At 36.5% G+C, this 22420-nt stretch overlaps 2 long non-coding RNA genes across 9 annotated transcripts; one reads left to right on the forward strand and one right to left on the reverse strand.

Annotated features, from left to right (window-relative positions):
* The first annotated feature begins 1345 nt into the window (after positions 1-1345).
* Positions 1346-8626, forward strand: LOC121872953. Of its 7 annotated transcripts, XR_006090183.1 has the most exons (6): positions 1348-1563; positions 1932-1972; positions 2209-2300; positions 5455-5539; positions 7001-7179; positions 8490-8626. It is a non-coding gene; the product is annotated as an uncharacterized LOC121872953 (long non-coding RNA). The 7 variants fall into 7 exon arrangements; XR_006090186.1 differs by lacking the exon at positions 1932-1972 and having other exon boundaries at positions 1346-1563; positions 5455-5555; XR_006090181.1 differs by lacking the exon at positions 1932-1972 and having other exon boundaries at positions 1350-1563; positions 5455-5544; positions 6998-7179.
* LOC121872945 lies at positions 8464-21445 on the reverse strand. Of its 2 annotated transcripts, none has more exons than XR_006090175.1 (4): positions 21302-21445; positions 17391-17493; positions 16921-16982; positions 8464-8641 (listed from the first exon to the last, which is right to left on the reverse strand). It is a non-coding gene; the product is annotated as an uncharacterized LOC121872945 (long non-coding RNA). The 2 variants fall into 2 exon arrangements; XR_006090174.1 differs by having other exon boundaries at positions 8464-8677.
* Between the last annotated feature and the right edge of the window lie 975 nt (positions 21446-22420).

The following is a 22420-nucleotide window of genomic DNA, read 5'->3' on the forward strand; positions in this document are numbered from 1 at the left end:
ATGAAACAATTCATAGCTAAAAGTAAGATATACATAACAGATGAAGCTGTTTCTGTATTAACCACAAAATATTGTATTGTTGAAGTGATCTACCAACCTCGGTTAGTCCAAGTACAATGTAATGCTTGTTAAATTTATCAGAAAATTTTCACTGTACTTAAAATGTATACAGCCTTAACAACATCAACCTAGAGAAGTCGACTTGTGAAAGAGACCTAGGGGTACTTGTAAGCCCGGACCTACGGCCTAGAAAACAGTGCGTTAATGTTCGAAATAAGGCAAACAGAGTATTGGGTTTTATATCTAGAAGTGTAAGTAACAAGAGTGCAGAGGCCTTATTGCAACTATATCTTGCGCTAGTCAGGCCGCACCTCGATTATGCGGTCCAGTTCTGGTGCCCCTATTATAGAATGGATATAAATTCACTAGAGTCGGTGCAGCGAAGAATGACAAAAATGATTCCGGGACTTAGAAACCTTCCATATCAGGATAGGTTAAAGAAACTTAACTTGCATTCCCTAGAAAGACGAAGAGTGCGGGGAGATATGATAGAAGTATTTAAGTGGGTGAAAGGAATCAATAAAGGGGATATAGATAAAGTTCTTATAATATCCGAGCAGGATAGGACTCGGAGCAACGGATTCAAGTTGGATAAGTTTAGGTTTAGGAGGGAGATAGGAAGAAACTGGTTCACACATAGGGTGGTGGACGAGTGGAACAAGCTTAGCAACTTTGTAGTAAGTGCGGGAACTCTGGAAAGTTTTAAAAGGAGGCTAGATAGATTCATGGATGATAGAGAGTGGTAGTAACTCTCGACAGGAGCTGCCATGCACAGGCCAACCATCCTATTGCAGACTCCTTATTTTCTTATGTTCTTATATATACAGAAAGCGCATTGTGAGTTTCTATTCTACCTAATTCCTGAGTGTGAGCTATCTACATGTACGTACGTTTGTGTGCCCATACTAAGATAATTGACAACTGGCCACATACAGTACGCTACACTATGGCTTGTTTACTTATACTGTGGTTTATTTACATATACTATGGCCTTTTACAAATACTATGGTTTGTTTTCATCATCTTACGGGTGAAACTCAAATTCAAAACAAACTTGATAATGAGTAATACCATATTTAAAGAGTTTCTCGTATAGTAAGGGGTCAGCTCAACAGATGGCGCTGCTAGGATGATCTAAAACATCACATTTTTTTATCGATATAGATGGTAACTTTTCCGTCCTACTTAAGTGTATCCGAAGCTGAACAATTTAGAGTAATGTACAGTATTATTATTTCTGTTTATTTTTCCGTAAAGTTTTTCTTATTGTTTCTTTTCTTTATTACGATATTAATTAATTTAACCTAAAATTTGAATTAAATCTTGTATTTTCTATTAAGGTTGGATTTATTTTTTTAAGATCACCTTATTCGGATATGGTTTTTGGCGGGAAGAATACTAGGCGGAGGCGATTGACGCGTCGACGCCTCAGTTCCAATACAGACACAGAGGGGGGAGGTGCTGTCGGTCGTCTCTCTCACTTACCAGAACCTTCCTTTGATAGTAAGTGTTATTTTTAATGTATTTAATTGGTTAAATTTATAATTGTGTAAAGGACGATATATTAAGGTTATTTATTTGTACCAATTTATTTTAAAAGGAAATGCTTTAAATGGTACAAGAAGCACTAGTGAACAAGCATAGGTTAATGGTCGTTTACTCTCACATTGACAAGTTACCTTAAAGAATACTTAACAATTTTGGCTCAATGATTTTATTTAAATTAATGAAATAAGATTAAGTTTTGTCCAGTTCATAGTGGCGGTGTTCATACCCGAGTGTCTGTCATGGTCTTATATGTTCCAGGATTTATTTTAAAAGTATGTTACTCGTAAGATTTTCGGTAACACTGGACCTTTGGCTGTCCATAGGTTCCCGCCATGTTCACCCGAGGTCTTACTCACTTGGTTAGGTTGGTTGGTTGGTTCCTTTGGTTTGTGTATTTTTGGCTTTTTTACTCAAATTTGACGTTATTTTTTGTGCAAATCAGCAGTTTGTTAAAAAATTAATGTTCATTTTTTGCAGAAACCGATAATTTGCTAATGAAATAAAGGTCAGATTTGAGTAATAACTGAATAAGGAAAAAAAATCTCTTGCCAAAACCTGAGGACAGCCAATGGACTAATATTAGTTATCTTTTCTTTACAGATGATGGATCCAGTTGTTGTTGTGTTAAAGGCCAGGTTGGTGCACCACTGGTCGTCAGCGTGGATACGTACTGTACCTCCTTATTTATTGAGGTAAGTTTGTGAGATACTTTTTCGTTAACTACCAATCACCTTTTTTCCATATATTTTTTTCTCTACTTTTCTAGATTTGGAAAATTCTTAACATTTATCTTTGGGGCGAATCACTTATTTTATTCCCACCCCAGTGATGTTCTGTAGGGGAGATTACTAGCAATATTTGTTTAAAGTGGGCAGGGCTTTAAAGTAGAGGGAAATGTGGGGTAAAATACTATATATAACACCAAACAACTCTTAAAAACCTGACCTAACGTTTGCACTTCTAAAAATCCAAAGGTAAAAGTTTATCTTATTCACGTTTTTGGTGTTTAGTAGGTGGTAAGATGAGGGATTTATAAATTAAGTGATTCCTAACATTTTCTCAAGTTAGGAAACATTAGGTCAGGTTTTCAAAGGTTTGTTTGGTGTTCTTTTTAGTATTTTACGAACGAGAGCGACGTTTGTCACCATAACATCAAATTAAAATTCATTACCACAAATAAATCGTGGATATTGTTTAATTTTGGAATGCCGCTAAATTAAAGTTTACGTTAGTTTCTCGATCTATTAAATGGTAAGAGAAACCCATTAAAAGGTGATGGGTGGTTAACGAAAAATGACCGTGTGTTCTATAGTGAAATGTCAAGTCTGTTGCATTAACTTTGCAGTTGGGGTCAAGGTGTGGTCGATTGCATCTGAACACTGGCATGTACTGGCTCTGTTACACAGTTGGCAAGTACTGGGCATGTACTGGGTGTTACACACTGTTGGCAAGTACTGGGCACGTACTGGCTGTTACTGTTGGCAAGTACAGTACTGTAGTCACAAAATTCCAAGAGTAAACGACGCGACAAAAAAAATTGCCCAAAGATTTCTGGGCTTGTCATTAACCATAAGTTGTGACCTCTAGTGGGGTGGGCTTCTGCTAGTTATGAACACTATACTAAGTAATGCCCTATTACAGGTATATAAACTTGTCTCAAGTCACCCCCCTTGCCTGCCTATAAGCTGGACAATGGCATAAACCAATTGGCTATCCTTTACACAATATGCCGGTCATTCATTGGTCTATACAGCACTGTAATTATTCATACGTTATGTTTCAATATAGGACTTACAAATGCCATTTTCAAGTCATTGGGAGATGTCTTGCTTGTTTATGCATCTATACAACAAGATTTAGGGAGCTCACTGCCCAAGTCTTTAACACTGGAAGCTCCCCATCAGGGCTCTATGTACCTTTAGTTTTGATGATTTGTTTTAATACTTGACTGCGAACAATACTGTGTTGTTACTCCTCAAACACATGGAGGTTTGCAGCCTCTGGTGAACACTATTTGGCGCCTCTGGTCTTGCCCAGATCAGAGTAACTACGATCTTGTAATGGTCCGATTTGCCCACACGTAGAAAGCTTTTGGGACTTTGCCTTGACCTCATTTGGAATCAGACTGGCAATCTTACTGTCTTTCTACAATCTGAGTGGTCTCTTTATTCATGAGTCAGTGGGTTTGATCTGCAGTATACAGTATATTTTATCAGTCCAATAGTTTACTTAACTGGCTATATTCAACAGTGTTTGCATTTGTTTCTCGGTGATTTCATTCCTCCAGTGAGTCACCCATAATGGTGTGTTGAGTATTAATGCCTGTAAACTGACCTGGCTTAATAAACTGCAGTTCTGTGATCTATAAATACATCCAACAAAGATTAAGTCTCTTACCTTTAGTTTAATTGTCATTTATATTCATAATCCTTCAAGTACCTTCACTTGGCTGGCTCTAAGGTCCTGACAGTAACTGGATCCCTCTTAAGTTAAATAACTGCCGTCAACCTTGGCATTATTGACTTGCCTGCATCTCTAGTTCTCAGTTTGTCCAATATGTTGTTCCCAGTTCAGTTAATACAGTTAACTATACTTAATACAGGTAACTATACTTAATACAGGTAACCACTCTTGCTACACTAACCTGGCCTGTAGGCCCTGCCCCTCTTCTATACTAACAGCTGATTGGTAAATAGAAAATCCAAACTGTTCACAATAGGTAAACAGACCTGTTAATATATAAAATAATGTTAACTATCTGGACTATCATAATGTAAAAGATCTCAAGTCATTAGCTCTTCAGTTGATGTTAGAAAATGTTAAATCTTTATTATAAAAGGTTGATATAAATACAGGCTTGTATACACAGTCCGGGGAGGTAAAATGCTCGGGAACCAATCGGCTATAGGTATAGAAGAGGGGCGTGGCTTATAGGTCAGGTTAGCAGGGAAATGCTATACTTGTATTCTATATAAACTTTACACCACGTGAAGAATGTGATTACCTGTTATAGATGGTGGAATTTAAAGTTTTTTACTAGTTATTTATTAAACTGTACAAGAAACTTTATGTAGTTGTAAAGAATTGTAAATTAATGTTCTGGGTTGATGGCTTGATGTTTGTACACAGTCCTTGGATTAGTCTAACACATAATTGTAAATGTTAGTTTCTTCAAATTTTAACTTGGTTTTGATTATTTTGGGTTACTTTTTTTAATGTTGCCACATTCTTAAAAGAAATTGATGGAGAAAGTGTTGAATGTTACTCTGCCTTACTCTTACCAACAGTTCTTAATAAACCTTTTCTTTCACCAACAGATGCCTTGCATAATGATCATCAATAATCTAGTACTGTACAGTGTATAAAACATTGCAGGGGCAGTTAACAGTATAATCAGGTAGATGACTACATATTACTGTACACTGTATCAAACTTATTTATCAATGTTTATCACTACTGTTAGACCTATGGTAAAAATAAGGTTGTTACTTTACGTTTTTCTCCACTTTTCATATCTGGTGCTTAAGTTGTGCTGTGTAATGCTTCATGTGCTTGGTAATCTAGTTCACTGGTGTTCCTTAGTATACTAAAATATTGTTCCTGGAAATTCTTAAATTAAGTTTAAGTAATTTATATATTGGGGTTCTGTTCCTGTGAGGGAAAATCTTTACATTGACAAAAACAAAATGGGATTTGTTTGTTTGCTTATATAGTGTAGACATTTGTTGAAACTTGTTTATGTACATACTGTATATTGGGGATACCTGTAGTGTATATAGGCAGTGTACTCTACTGTAGGTATACTATTTAATATATTTGTACAGTTGTAATAATTATTCATTCCAGGATGATGACTTGAAGATGGAGGAAATGATGACCACAAGAGTTCTTCTGGTGACCTGATTCATGATGCACCAGACACACAAGTCAGGTTAGGTACAGTACAGGTCATCTCTCATTGTGGTTTCTTCACTAAACTCTTGACAAAGTACAGTAATTGTAACCCATGGGCTGCCTTGTCTAGTAAACTCTTCTAAGTGTAAATATCAATAGAGTATTTGTACTGTACAATACTTGGGATGCACCAATGAATTGATATCAGCTACAGATAATATCAATATTTTGCTGAATAATCAGTATCTGTAAACAAAGTATTAGTTGATGCCATTTTGCTGTTTTGGGTTAATAAATTACTCGAACATTTTTACTATCGGCAAAATATAGTAATTACGGAAACCAGTTACTGTAATCTGTTCCCTTATTATGGGAAGGTCACACTTGGCTGCCAATCATAATGTTTTATTGGATAACATGGCAGTGTCCTCTGTGAAAGTCTGTCTATAGCACTTCATTGTAAGGTAATGGATATATTAACAGGCCAACAAAATAGCTTTTGTTTAATGTGAGGATAAAAATAATCTGGTAAAGACTGTCACTGACGAGAAAGATTGTTTTACATACTGTAGCATCGGTAAGGTACATTCGATATTTTATCGACCAATATTACCCAAATTAGAACTAAGAACGACTTGCTACAGTATTATCATAACTCTTAGAATAAATGACATAGGTTGTTGAGGCTGGAGAGGAGTTTTTGTAACAAATTTAGTCAAAATGATAAATAACATGATTTAAATCCTATTTTATTAAAGAATGAGTAAATAATGAATAAATGTTCCAAAATAAGTTAAATATTAGAATAAAGTCGCTGTTGCTTAGAAATGCGTGTCTTTTCCACCACCATCTCTGTACAAGTAAACATTAAGCTGATGATGACCACTTGAGGATAATACAACAAAAATGGCCGTCACGAGGAGAGACTAACATCAATAATAAATAAATAAATATTAATTTAGTAACACCGCAAGTTAATATTTTCTGGTCTTGGTCTGGTTTATCTGTTGTCTCGATGCTCCTCTGACCCGACGCTTATTGCTTTCATTTTCACACCCAATAGTAAGGACTTTCCTGGGCACCTTGGCTGGTTTACCAACACAAGACGAGGGCCGGGTTATTTAACATTGATGAACAGACTAACGGCAAGTTTGTTTTATTTAAATACTGTATTTGGCCAATACTTTGTTTATAGTCTGGCTTTGGTGGTGAGACGATATAGTGACTTGTTTTACCTGCATGATAAAATTTACCTAAATTATAGCATTAACTCTGGCAGCAGATTATTGGGAGAGTTTTGAATCTGGTTATTAGCGGTGCATCACTAATGTATTCTTCAATTACTGTACTTGACTAAGTGGATTAATGTGGTACTTCCATAGAGGATAAAACCTTCAGTTTAGGGTCATGTTATACAATACTGTATTAGGATAAATTAGTATTGTGAAAATGTTATTGAAACTTTTTATAGGTAATAACTTGACTTTACTTCCAGTAGGTTCTGGATCTTGGCAAGGAGAGGTGTGCACTCTGCTGTACCACACATCTTGCCTCACTTGTACTGCTGTACCAGGCTTCTCTTCTCCAATATCAGGATGGCAAGTGATTCACAAAACAACTAAAGGAAGCAGGTGATACAGCCCAGACCCAGCCATCCACCCCTCCTCTCTACCTCAGGTAAAGAATATAACGAGTTCAGTTGATGTAAAAATATACAAAAAACAAGAGACTACATATAAAATTGCCTCGAATGATCACTTAAAGGGGAGTAAAGTTTACTTTATCGTCCTGTGTCAAAATGAACTTTTCCAACACTGATTGGAATTTCTCTGCCAGTTTATCCTTAAAACCAAAGGCAAACAAATTGCTCTGGGATATTCAATGACCATACTAGATTTCTTGGTGCTATAAATTTCAAGACAAAATAGAAAGTAATGGAGAAATTATACTTCAATTTATAAGAGAAAATGTGTAAAGGGTCGAGAATATTGAAAGGGGATTATGGGGCTAGAATTGATGTACAGTCTTGGTCAAAAGTGCTGAACACTTGACAGTATTTGGCATGTAAGTACCGAAGATCTTTGGTATTAAGTAGAGTTTAATCCTATTTTGTGGTTCAGGCATAATATGATAGTACTGTTGTGTTATTAGTACAGTATATCCCAATCATATAACTCAAGTAGATGACAGATATTGCCAAGTGTTCAACACTTTTGATCCTGACTGTACCTATGATCCTTTATTGATGACAGGAATATCATAACAATTGACCAAAGTTAAAAGCCCCAAAACTGGACTCTGGCCGTAACTACTTATAACTTCTCAACCAATCGTTTAATACATCAAATTTATAACACCAGAAATAATTATTGGTCATGTTTATGCTTGACTTTAATTAATTCAGTAAAGTACATAAAGTTACCTACAAGATGAGTATGTTTAGTAAATAATAAAGTACTCTTAGCAACATTCACTTGTAATACTGTGACTGACCCACTCGAGGAATTCATTGACGTAAAGTTAGTGGAAAGTAAAAATATTCATCACAAATCAATAAGTTCTGGGTCAAGTCATTGAAAGAAAACATTTAAAATATATTAACAAAACTATGAACCAAAGATACAGGAAATATTGTAGTTAAGCATCAATAACTATTATGGTTAAACTAAACTCACTTGTGGGTAAGTTTTGTAATGAAAGGTTTTTGGTTTTTATAGTTTAGTTAATATGAACCATAACTTGTACAGTTAGGTTAAGTTGCTGTACAGTTACTGATAATATTCCCTTAGACACTTGTTCTCAAGGATCATTTGGTGAAAAATTCAAATTAACAAAAATTCTTATTTTTCTATTGAGTTTATAAATTTGGTTGTCAAGTGTTAAGGAATTTTGTCTAAAATACTACAGTTCATTTTGTCATTACTATATTTAAAACATTTTTATGGTTAAAAAATTTGAATATTAATTTTACATTTTATTTTGTACAGTAATGTTGTTCTGAACACTGGAGTGCAGTGCTGCCCTAGACTGTGCTTACTGGCTACTGCCTTGGACTTCCCTGTACTTGCTTGCTGGCTGCTACCCTGGACGGCTCGGCTCTGTGCTTGCTGCTACCCTGGACGGCTCTGCTCTGTGCTTGCTGGCTGCTGCCCTGGATGGCTCTGCTCTGTGCTTGCTTGCTGGCTGCTGCTCTGGACTGCTCTCCTCTGTGCAAATTTATAGAGCCATTAAGTTTCCATTAATAAATGTCTAAATGTCATTACGTCTTTATTAACCTTTTCTAGGATTTACAATATTTTCAACTTTTACAGAAAATTGACTAAGTTCAGCTTCAGATTTTGAAGCAAAATAATTTAATGAAAGACTTGAAAAAATATCTTAATTCATTATATACAAATATAATATACAAATGAAAAATATATATAAACTTGATAAAAAATATATATATATATATACATATAAATAAAAAAATATATAAATAAAATATATATAAATAAAAAAATATATAAATAAAATATATATAAATAAAAAAATATAAATAAAATATATATAAATAATATATATATAAATAAAAAAAATAAATAAAATAACCTAAAAACCTGAAAAAATAGCTAAAAATACAGAAAAAATAGCTAAAAATACAGAAAAAATAGCTAAAAATATGAAAAAATGGCCAAATTTGAGCAAAAAATGGCTAAAAATTGCCAAATTTGAGCAAAAAATGGCCGAAAAATTGGCCTATTTTTACCCTTAAGTGTTTTTTGAGTTTGCCATTGCCAGGACTAACGTTGAAAAAATTTGGTAAAAGATAATCGGAAGAGTCTCCGGATGACAGCCTTCAAATTATCATTCACCAATAATATAAAAAAATACAAGCATAACGGACTACCTGGCAGTGGGAAGAGTAACTCAGTAGGGGCCCAGTGAGTTACTCTCCCCACGACCAGGTAGTCCGTTATGCCTTATAATACACAGATGCCAAGCTGGAGCTCGTAAGAATGGCACAAATGTTTTACCTCTAAAACCACACAAAAATTTATTACTCAAAATATGCCCAGGAATAATTTTGGTCATTTTTGGACTTAGAATATTTTTAAACAATGAATTTATGGACTTAGAATAAATTTTGGACTTAGAATACTTTAAACGATGAATTTTTGGACTTAGAATATTTTAAACGATGAATTTTTAGACTTGGCAGATTTTTAAAGATGAATTTTTGGACTTAGAATATTTTAAACGAATTTTTAGACTTAGAATATTTTAAATGATGAATTTTAGGACTTAGGATATTTTTAAAGATGAATTTTTGCACTTAGAATATTTTAAATGATGAATTTTTGGACTTAGAATAAATTTTGGACTTAGAATACTTTAAACGGTGAATTTTTGGACTTAGAATATTTTAAACGATGAATTTTTAGACTTATAATAATTTTTGGACTTAGAATATTTTTAAAGATGAATTTTTAGACTTAGCATATTTTTAAAGATGAATTTTTGGACTTTGAATATTTTTAAACAATGAATTTTTGGACTTTCATTGAATAGGATCGCTGTAATTCGTACTTCGGTTTAATTCGTATGTTTCTCAAAAAAATTAATTGAACGATTTGAATTTGGAATGAATATGAAATAACTGAGTGGTTCAAAAAGTTGCCTTGGCCGTCATATACAATATCATATTTATAATTATTGTGCAAATATAAATAGTTATAAAATGTACTTACAATAATAAAGTAAATAATACAGTAATAAATAATGAGAGGTGAGATCGTAGATGATATTCCATAAGTGTAACGGCCACATTGGTAAATGAAGTAAAAACCCTCATTGGAGAAATATAAGATGAAATTTTGGAGCTGATTTGACTATAGTGCATTTTTTATCAAGAGTTACACCTGATTGGCTGTTGCAAATCTGTCCGATTTCCTCCTGAAGTAATGATGTATTTCTAAATGAGTTTATTCATAATGACCATTTCTGATGAGAAAGACATTTAGCTAAATTATATAAAGATCCATACATTAATTATATCAAACATAAACACGTAGGAAGTTTATCAGAAATATTATACAAGAATTAACTGTTAAACTCTGGTGGCAAATTGACGCTTTCGGAGGACGCATTTAATATATACTTATTTTTACCCACAATAATACACAAATTACGTATCTCTTCTCAGCTGGGATAAAACACACTATAGGTCCCTCTTCTGCCAACTAACACAACAAAACAAGGGAGAAACACATAGAACAAAGGAACAGTCTCCTGAGTTAGGTAGGTTGGGGATTAATCTTCTTGATGAGAGCAGTGGACCCCAGACCTGATCCTCAATACTATTACACTTTCTGAATATCATCCACATATTATCAGTTCACCTCACAATGTACAGTAAGTCTTACATTTATTTATTACTGTATTATTTACTTTATTATTACTGTTTGTGCACTTAAAAAATATTTGTTTGCACAGTAATTATAAATAAGATTATTTTGTGTGGCAGTCAAGGCATGGTAACTGAGTATGTTTGTTGGTTGGAATAATGAGGAACAATCTGAACAGAAAACGAACGAATAATTGAACAAAAAGATTGAGAAAGTGTCGAATAATGTCAAAATATTCGGAACTCGGTTAATTTGTATTTTCATAAATTCGGTGGACCACAAACAGCACTACACCCTCATTGATTTGACAAAAGAGACTCTGCGTCACTCAAGTTACTGAAAATACGAATTAACTGAGTTCCGAATATTTTGATATTACTCGACAATTCCTAAATTTTTTGTGTTCAATTACTGTATTCATTTGTTTTCTGTTCAGATTGTTCCTCATCATTCCAACCAACAAACATACTCAGGTACTATAGTAGCACTAACATTTCTTTACAACCTATCCTCATGTCATTCTTTGCCTACCTCTAACTCCCCTCCCCTCCACATTCATTCGTGTATCTCTTGACCCAGTTAGTTTCCTCCTTTCTCTCCTGAACCATCTCAGTTTAGCCTCCAGGTACTGTACTTCTCTCTGTTGCCAACCATCTTCCACATCTCACACAATCTTCTTTTCTCTTTTTATCTCTCTTTCCACTTCATCATTCCCGCCATCAACCACACTCAACGGAACATTTTTTATTATGGCCCAGCGTCTTGGTACACTGCCCCTCACTGGCTGCTTCCTAGCCTCTCAACTCACAAGAAAATGCTTCCTTTACATTCAGTTCCTTCACAATTCCCACACCTTCCTTCTTGGAACATCCACCTTCTTCCTCTCCCTCCATCTTTAAGTAACACACACACACACACACACACAAGCAACCTGTTCTAATTTCCTGACCAAAATGTAGCCAATCTGGGTTTCTGTGCCACCTGCCTTAGGCCTACACGGTCAGCCTACTTGCCCTATTCTTAAACACATGTTACATACCATCCCCAAACTCAAGTGTTCTTTCACCTTCAGTATTCCTTATTCCAAAGCCTTTCCCACCACGCACACCTTCATAACCCAGCGCGACAAATTTGGACAATAAAAATAGTTTGTTTTAACGGAGATCACTACACAATAAATTGTCATCTCCTAAAACAACATTAACTGGCATGACTATAACACAATAATTGCCGCTCAAGTCACTCGACAGATTTTACGGCAACATTAAATGACGCCGAACTAATGAGATAGAATTCCTTAACGAACAATAAAATGTATTTATGGTTTAGTTTAACCTAAATGGTAAATATATGTAAAGTACCTGAACGGTTCAACAGTCTCACTAAATCACATTAATTCTAAAGTCCTTAAAAACAATTTTGTTCTTTAATTTCAAATCATATTGTGATGGAATTCTAAGTCCAGGTAAATTTAAAATATAAATTTAGCCAAATTATACCTGGATAAACAGTGAGAAATAAAGGTGTTCTGGTTTATAATTAAAATAAGACAAATTGTCAATCTTCCAGAGCCACAGCTAAACACCTCAGTTTAATATTGACCTCCACCTCACACTACAACAGAGTAACACCTGTGATGAAACAACATTATCAGGGAAAAGATCAACATATTTACATACACTAGACCACTTTAGATAGATAGATATATATATATATTATGTAAACTTATCACATAAGTTTACAATTGGTTCAACCTGCATATAGACAATGGAGGTATACAGTTCAGCATGTATATAGCCAATACAGGTATACAGTTCACCATGTATATAGACAATACTGTATATTGTATTAGCCTCTCACATTAATATTATATAAATATGAGCTAAGGACATATATTCATTATATACATTCTATCACCCAGACTATTGAGCATACAGCTACATAAACATTTGATCTGTCACACCTCCTAGGGTGCACAGCCCATAAACATGTGTTCTGTCACACCCCCTAGGGTGTACAGCCCATAAACATGTGTTCTGTCACACCTCCTAGGGTGCACAGCCCATAAACATGTGTTCTGTCACACCTCCTAGGGTGCACAGCCCATAAACATGTGTTCTGTCACACCTCCTAGGGTGCACAGCCCATAAACATGTGTTCTGTCACACCTCCTAAGGTGCACAGCCCATAAACATGTGTTCTGTCACACCTCCTAGGGTGCACAGCCCATAAACATGTGTTCTGTCACACCTCCTAGGGTGCACAGCCCATAAACATGTGTTCTGTCACACCTCCTAGGGTGCACAGCCCATAAACATTTGTTCTGTCACACCTCCTAGGGTGTACAGCCCATAAACATTTCTTGTCACACCTCCTAGGGTGTACAGCCCATAAACATTTCTTCTGTCACACCTCCTAGGGTGTACAGCCCATTAAACTACAGACTCAACCCTCAGTGTGTGGTAGGCTGTTTAGTTAATGACCTGTTGAAGTGTGGTTACTGTCCAGTCACCAGACTCAAGAGAGTTCAGCCCAGTTCACAGCCTGACACGATGCCCTAAAGTGAGACCAGCTGTCTGGGCTGTACCTCTCTCTAATTATATCAGCTAATTACAAGCCAATAGCTAATGCTCATTAGTCTGTCAATACCAAATAATTGTACAGACATTACTACCCAATATAACTATTAAATCAGCATGTGTGTTTACATTAAACCAAGGAACAACGAGTGAAGAGAACATTACCTGTGTCTTGCTTAACTTACAAGCTAAGATAATTACAAGTACAACTCAGGACAGCTGTGACGATTTAAACTATCTACGACTGTATCAAAGGTGACATGACGTGAGATGACCCTATATCTCACTCAGCTGTATCAAAGGTGACATGACATGAGATGACCATATATCTCACTCAGCTGCATCAAAGGTGACATGACGTGAGATGACCCTATATCTCACTCAGCTGCATCAAAGGTACCAGCGACTAACCTACACTCGTTCAGGCAAGTGTTAACAAGTGAGATAGTTTGGTATCTTACCACAGCTAAAACAATATAGACAACACAGGTATACAGTTCACCATGTATATAGACAACACAGGTATACAGTTCACCATGTATATAGACAACACAGGTATACAGTTCAGTATATATTGTGGAAAATGTATAATTCCATGTAATAATTGTGAATTGTAAATAAAACCTGGTAACAACCTGCCCCGTGGAGCCTTGAAGCAACTATCCTCATTTACTCAGTGAGCATTATAGAGGAACAGTCCTTAGTGTTCCTGACCTGCAGCTGATAATGGCTGAACCACATCATCAAGGTCAAAAGTAAGTAATAATAAATGGCTGTTATAAACCATCAAGTGCCGTTGAGGACGTCTGTGTTGTGACCTTCTGAATCCTGCCAAGTTAAACCTTTTAAGGAAGGTCTTCACTCCCTGCAGTAGTTTGTAACAGGTGGGTCACACCTGCACAGTACCACACCACCGACTTAACGCCAAAATATTTATCATTGTCACCTCAGAGATCCACTACATCCTCACACAATAATAATTCTTGGCTTTTACACAATAAAGGCCAGAGGAGAGATGGAGTGGCAAGAGAAGGCCGCCTTATAGTTGTGTGTGATCAAGACTCATTCATCAGTGGCATAAATGTTAAAGCTCACTATGGCCGAGTCAACATTAAATTAGGATTCACATAGCGACGTCGTAATTACCAGAAATGAGCCGTTTGGGCAGTTGGTCTGTTAAAACTGTACAGTATGGGAGGAAACTGTAGTATTGTGCCTGCAGAAAACCTGCCATGTTTGTTAATGAGGGTAACATCTGTCCCAAGCTGGGCAATGAACCCAGGACACAGTAATGCACCACTAAAGACATACAACTCCTGATGTATCTGAGAGACAATCACCAGTGTTTTGGTATAAAAACAATAAACAATATTTTCATGGTTCTATATCACTAAAGTGGTCTAGTTGCTGAATACATTGGACATTTTCCTGCAAATATTTGTATTCCAGGTATTAATCACATGCATTGTCAACTGTCTATCATGGTTAGTACAGTAGTTCTGTCTACAGTACATATAAGACAGATATACTGTAGACAGATGGACAGAAAGATGTAGAGAGAGATATACCATATTTCCCACCATATAAGACATATTTTTAACCTAACAAATGTCTCTATAATTCACCCTATATCATATATAACTGTAGGTAAAAAAAAACACAATAAACTTTTATTACGTCGGCAGGAGTCAGCTCACGAGGGGGGAGCACATCCCTGTCTCCCACATCTTTAGTGAAACAGTTGTCAAATGGCATGCAGTATTTTGTCCTTCCTCTTATTTATTATCATTATTTTTATCTGTTCCTCACATTGGCGAGGGTCAACTGTACTGTACAGGTTATGGAACACATTGCACTTTTTCTCATTTAAATATTTGTTCCTTTTATGAAAGTTTAGTTTAGGTGAACTTTCTTGAGACTATAAACCTTTCATGCTATATCTATATCTGTGGTTGCCTTTAATATGGTGAGAAATACAGTACAGTAGCATAGATAGATAGACAGATAGATAGATAGCCTGAAGCTTAGATAGAAAGATAGAACAAATCATCATCACCATCCAAATCATACAGCCATTTTGCACACCATCTCTTGCAGTCTGTCTTGTCAGGTTCTAAGATCATTTCTTACAATCTCTCCCCATGTCATTCTTGGCCACCTACCACTGGCTCTCCTCGTTACCACATTTAGAGTCATGCACCACTTAACCCAGCTGGTCTCATCCATTCTCTCCCCACTCCCAATCTCAGTCTACTTATACGTAAATCTTGGCCGATACTCTCAATACCCAGCCGTCCTCTTAGCTCTGAACGGTGATTCTTATCTTTCAGCGTCAAGGTACACATCCACCTCACCATTCTCGTTTCAGCTCACTCAAGACTGCATGTGTCAACCTTTTTAACTGCCCATGTTTCACGGATATATAACACCATACTTCTCACACCAGTTGTATACATTCTTCCTTTCATGTGATGGGAAAGTCCTCGTGCTGACAATAAAGACAACAGTTCCCTAAACTTCCTCCAGCCATTTCTATCTTTTGAAAATGAACAGCACCCCATCCAGCACTGATCATGTCACCCAGGCAGCAGAACTCATCTATGACTCACAACACAGCAGCCTTCAGCACCCTCTCCAGCACTGATCATGTCACCCAGGCAGCAGAACTCATCTATGACTCACAACACAGCAGCCTTCAGCACCCTCTCCAGCACTGATCATGTCACCCAGACAGCAGAACTCATCCATGACTCACAACACAGCAAGCCTTCAGCACCCCCTCCAGCACTGATCACGTCACCCAGGCAGCCGAACTCATCCACACAGTCCAGGGATAATCTTCAGTGTTGAGTTTCTTCAGTCTTGCTGTAGACACATATTTACCTGCACATACACAACACTTACAGTCAGCAACATCCAGCAGTCTGCCATCCACTCCACTGTACCTCTTGTGTACTTACCTTCTTCACTCACTGTACCTCTTGTGTACCCACCTTCCTCACTCACTGTACCTCTTGTGTACCCACCTTCCTCACTCACTGTACCTCTTGTATACCCACCTTCCTCACTCACTGTACCTCTTGTGTACCCACCTTCCTCACTCACTGTACCTCTTGTGTACCCACCTTCCTCACTCACTGTACCTCTTGTGTACCCACCTTCCTCACTCACTGTACCTCTTGTGTACCCACCTTCCTCACTCACTGTACCTCTTGTGTACCCACCTTCCTCACTCACTGTACCTCTTGTGTACCCACCTTCCTCACTCACTGTCAATATCTTTCTTACTGATAACATAGATATAGATAAGACAGATACTTGTATGTATAAAGACAGTCTGACAGATGATATAGATACCAAACAGACAGACATACAGGTATTGAAAGACTGATAGAAAGATATAGAAACACAGATAGATGAAGATAGACAGTTAGACAGACATACAGACATACCTGTAACAGCAGTGTCTCCATGATCCAGTTGTTAATTTCTCAAGGGTTTAGTCGTTACTCATCTGTAACAAACAAACAAAAACATTTAATATACACAACAGTTTATGATAAAAATATGTCCATTAAATAATAGTTATTCAGTACAGTCGGCCCTTAACATACGCGGGGGTTAGGTAACAGAGATATCCGTGAATGTTAAAATATCCATAATCTTTTCATTTTTTACAATATGTTTGGTATCTACAGGAGTAAAGTTGGACTTACAAACAAGCCTCAAGAACGTAACTCTTTCGCAAGTAGAGGAGCATCTGTAGTGCATTTTTTCTCAGCTGAGAAAAGATGCCCCGCCCCATGACTGTATTGCTCTAATTTTATCCAAAATATATTATAACATGCATATTATCTCGATATTACTACATATTAATTCACAGAAATAAACAAACATGTTGTCAGTAAAGAAGAACACTCACCTCAACCCAAGAAACAGGAAGTTTGCAGGTGTAAGTCCTGGACCCACTCTCCAGAGGACTTTTTCAAAACACACTAAGTCTCGGTAATTTCCAGGAAGGTCACCTGCAACAAGAAAGTCTCTTTCAGAAACAGGTAATTAAACACAATTGAAATCTTAACTATAAAGTAGAAGGAGTGAAGACAACTTGATTTCAGTTGCTCTCCACCCATAGCAGGAAAAGGCTGATATCAAATGAGAGACTGTTAAAAGATATTCAAGAAGGAACAACCCAATACACATACGAAGACAACAGAGTAGAAGAGGGACTCATAGAAACACTAATACGTGGAGGAAAAATAAGCAGCAAATATAACAAAATCGAGAGTGTAGACCTATCAAAATTCAAGAAAATAAGAACAGGACTGAAGGAGGAGAGACAGACTCTCCCCCGGAGAGACCCGAGCAACCGAACAACACGCACCAAGTTCATGCGACCCACGATTACGCAAAACAGATCACTGAAAATAATACAACACAACGTCCTGGCCTGGACACATACTAGAAAAACAGAACTAACAAACATATACAACAGCATAGACCCAGACATAATTCTCATACTCACACCAACGGAAAAAGTGACAAAATAAAACTCTTCAACTATTACACACATCAACTGAACATACACTCATAGACAATTTCCAAACCTACTTCTTAGCAGTCTAAATCAACACAACTAAAGGCCCAATAACAATCGGAACAACATATTTACCTTGCCGACGACAAACATTCCCGACTGGTGACTTACTAAAACTAATGAGACGTAACACACCAGCATATTTTATAAGAGACTTAAACGCGAGACACACCATACTCGGACACAGAACCAGAAACCCAAGGGGGAAGATAATACACGACTTATTAGAAAACGGCAACATCACACACCTGGGCCCAGATTACGAAACCTACATACAGGTAACTGCAGGAAGCACCGGGAAGCCGGATATAGTTCTGACCAATAGACACCACAATTTGAATTCACACATGTAACCTGGACCAACCACCACGAGCGATCACCTGCCCATAATTATCACTCTATCAACATCACCAATACAAATCCCCTCCATCCCAAGATTCTCTTTCAACAGAGCAAACCGGGAGGGTTTAAGGCAGAACTCAACACAAACGAACAAATACATCTCCATAACAAAAACACAGCAGACATTGACATAGCCCTGGAAACATGGTACTCTAAAGTCACCACAGCCATGGAAAATAACACCCCCAAAACAACTTACCGCACACTACCCCACACACAATTAACACATGAACAGAAGATAATCCAGACAAGACTGAATAATATACCAGAACATACACACGGCTGGAACCAAGAAACAATAACTCTATTCAGAAACCTAAAGGAAGAGCTGAAAGAAATATGTAAACAATCACACAACGACAAATGGAACCAGATAATCACAAACACAGAGGCCGATTATCACAACCCAAGACTCTTCTGGAGTAAAATAAAAAAAACTAATGGGCACTAACTCCATAGATAACAGCCATCTTATAGACGACAACGGGGTAAAAGCTACAGAATCTGTAGACAAAGAACTGATCTTCAGAAATTTCTGGAGCAACATATATAAAATGACAGAAGAAAACAGAAACTTGTGTAGAGTAACAGAACAGATGGTAACAACACACCTTACACTAAACACACAGAAATGGCAACCACAATAGACCTCAACATACTAATCAATGCAGCCACATTAACCTCGCCAAGCACCACAAAAGACATAACAAACATAATAACCAGTTTTAAAAGTAAAGCACCTGGACTAAGTCAGACAAACAAAACGGTCCTTCAAAACACACCCACAATACTGATAGAACAACTTACACAGATCTTTAATGCTTCACTAGCAACAGGACACTTACCCAAGATTTTCAAAACAGCCAAAATCAGACTCATACCCAAACCCGGGAAAAACCCAACAAGGCCGGAAAATTACATTCCTATATCCTTATTAGAAACACCAGGGAAAATACTAGAAAAAATAGTCAACAGCAGACTCAGAAACTATCTAGAACAGGAAAACAGATATAACCCCAGACAACATGGATTCCGAAAGAACCGAGGCACAAACACGGCTATTGCATTAATTTATGAATCAATAGCTAACGCCATCAGCAATAAAAACCAGTGCAATATTGTTCTCAGAGACATATCAAAAGCTTTTGATAATGTGGCACAAAGGCCTCAATCACAAGAGAAGGAGAAATGAGCTGAGAGCGACGCACTTGATATTAGTTTGTAAACAAAAGATGGAAGGACAACCACCTGAAGAAACGACCAAATTTCAGTGAGACTGAAGTATGCGCCATGGTGTGTGAAGTCGCCAAAAGAAAGAAAATAATTTTCGGGAAATTTAGCCTAGAACATGGTGTTTTCCTTTCAATGTTTGGGTCATTTGGTCTGAATTGTCTTCAAGTTCATACAAAAAACAACAATTTAAAACCTAAAAATATATCTGATTATCCATAAATTTTCTTAAATTAATACTCTACCCTATGATACTGTTCATGAAAAGTCTGGAGCTAAGCCTAAGGTAGCTGCTAGACAAAGTGTCTCACTGACAGCCTGACACTCACCAAAAAAACATGTACTGAACACATTCTCTAACCTAACCTAACATACCATACCATAACATAACCTAACCAAACCAAACCTATAACCTATTGGTATAATTTCTTATTTAATTATCCCTCATGTTATAACTAAATTGAGTAGGCCCCACGTTTAAACATTTATTGGCCTAAGAATGAAAAAGGAGTTTTATATGCCCCTATTAATCAAGTTTATTGCAATCCATATTTTACGCATATCATTTAATTTTGGCTAACCTTTAGAGCCTTTCATGTTATCATAAGCCATATACATAAGAAAATAGGGCTAGGCTATTGGTTGCATATTAGAAAAACAAGGCAAAGTCTAGGCAGGAATGTTCACTTCACCTTTCATTACTGAAGGATATTTACGGCTATACAACATTAATAAGGTCTATCTATAAGTGTACTCAGTCATAAAACATATTTTTCCCTAAGTGTGAACAATACAAACCTTCTGTTTTGGTAAAAATACTTTATAATTTGTAAGAAGACAAAAGATGCATCTCTTCCAAACTGCACCAAATACAAACACTCAAAGCCTCGTATTATTGCAACAAAAATTTTACGAAAAAGAACAACTGAAATACTATATTTCAGTATGTTGATGTACAAAACATTTTCTTCATTATTCTATGATAAAACAAGTCTCACAAGCATTATTACAACATATGTTATTATTATTTTTTATACAATCAGGAATTAGTGACTACTACATCCGGAGTGAGAGTGTTACAGAGCCTCAGGGGCTGGTGTAAGTTATGAGCTTTAACTTTATATACATATATATATATATATATATATATATATATATATATATATATATATATATATATATATATATATATATATATACACGTGTGTAGCAACGCACAAAGCAGGGAACTCCCAATTCAGGGATGGGACACACTTGTAGTTTTCTCTCAATTATTTACTCTCTTAATCACCCGAGAAGGAAAAGGCTGGGACCTAGATCAGACATAACTAGTTATTATACTTACAAAACAAGCATCAACTGTTGTCATATTCACATATGGGTACCACACAGTAGTAGGAATTAAACAATAGATAATAAACCCAACCCACAGTGTAACACGGGGGTGGTGTAGACTCACTCCAGGGTGAATGTAGAGCAACGCTAGAATTAGCCTTATTCTGGCTTACAAACTACCTCCACGAGATCATCACATTCTTCATATAACATTTATTACGCTCAATCTATCAAACACACTAACAGAGCAAGAAATACATGAGACACACCTGCTACTGGGACCCCCGACGCGTCTTCGTTATGTAAACAACGCCATGGCGTCTCTCCCCCCCGGCTGGGAGTCATTCGCTCCGGCGCAAATTCCATTTCAAAACCACAAAATATATTTAGGTTTTCCTCCTCGGAGCTTACAAAAATACATATACATATCAATAATATTCTAAATCACAAAATAGTTGTCTCTCGAGTTCCTCTTACCACATATACATACATAAATATATATTTTTAACCAATTTTACCCTATAGCGGTAATTTTTAGGATATTTAAAGTCTTAATAGTCATAAAAGAAGTCAAATAATTTAACTGGTAATGTTTGAAAAAAAATATTGATGAATATTAAATGATTCATTCTTGTGGATAAGATATGAAAGTAATACATAAACCGTCTGTCAGCGACTATTTCTCGTAGACTCGGTAAAAATGGATTCAGAGAAAACGATAAGCTGTTGGATGGGAACTATCCTAATGTATTGCACCTCCCATATTACACGTTTACACACATATACTGTTAATACAAGAGGAGATAAAAAGCTTTTACGATCTTTATTGGTTTATCCTTGATAGATCAACTTACTGAGACCACGAAACCGTGTAAAGAAATACCAGCACGGTTTTATGCCTGGACGGCCGACGCTCCAGTTTGACAATATGCCTCACTTTATTTCTTTACCGTCAACAATAATCATCATCTTGAGTCTTGAACACAACAATAATCACCATCACGATTCATAAACTCAACAATAATAGTTCAATATATCTTGGCTGGTGGATGGTTCGGTAAATTATAAACTTGGATAGTTCAATAAATCGAAACTCACGCACATACCCCAAAAGGTAAAGACATTGTGAAGGGTTGGAGGTAAAAATGCGCTGGGAGCCGCCATGTGGTCCCGTCTTCAGACTGTTTTATGCTGGGAACTGGCTCAAGATATGAAAGCCACTCACCACTATCCGTCAACTTTGCTTCCACGACCTAGCCTTCTGTAGATGGGGGAAATATACTGTATAATCTTGATAAATATATTGTTTTTCTTCCCTTGATAATCACAAATAAATTAAAGTATGCGCTTGATACTTTTGAGATGCATGTCAATCTCTCACTGCCAAA

Source organism: Homarus americanus, unplaced genomic scaffold (assembly GCF_018991925.1).
Source record: "Homarus americanus isolate GMGI-L3 unplaced genomic scaffold, GMGI_Hamer_2.0 scaffold55640, whole genome shotgun sequence".
NCBI lineage: Eukaryota > Metazoa > Arthropoda > Malacostraca > Decapoda > Nephropidae > Homarus > Homarus americanus.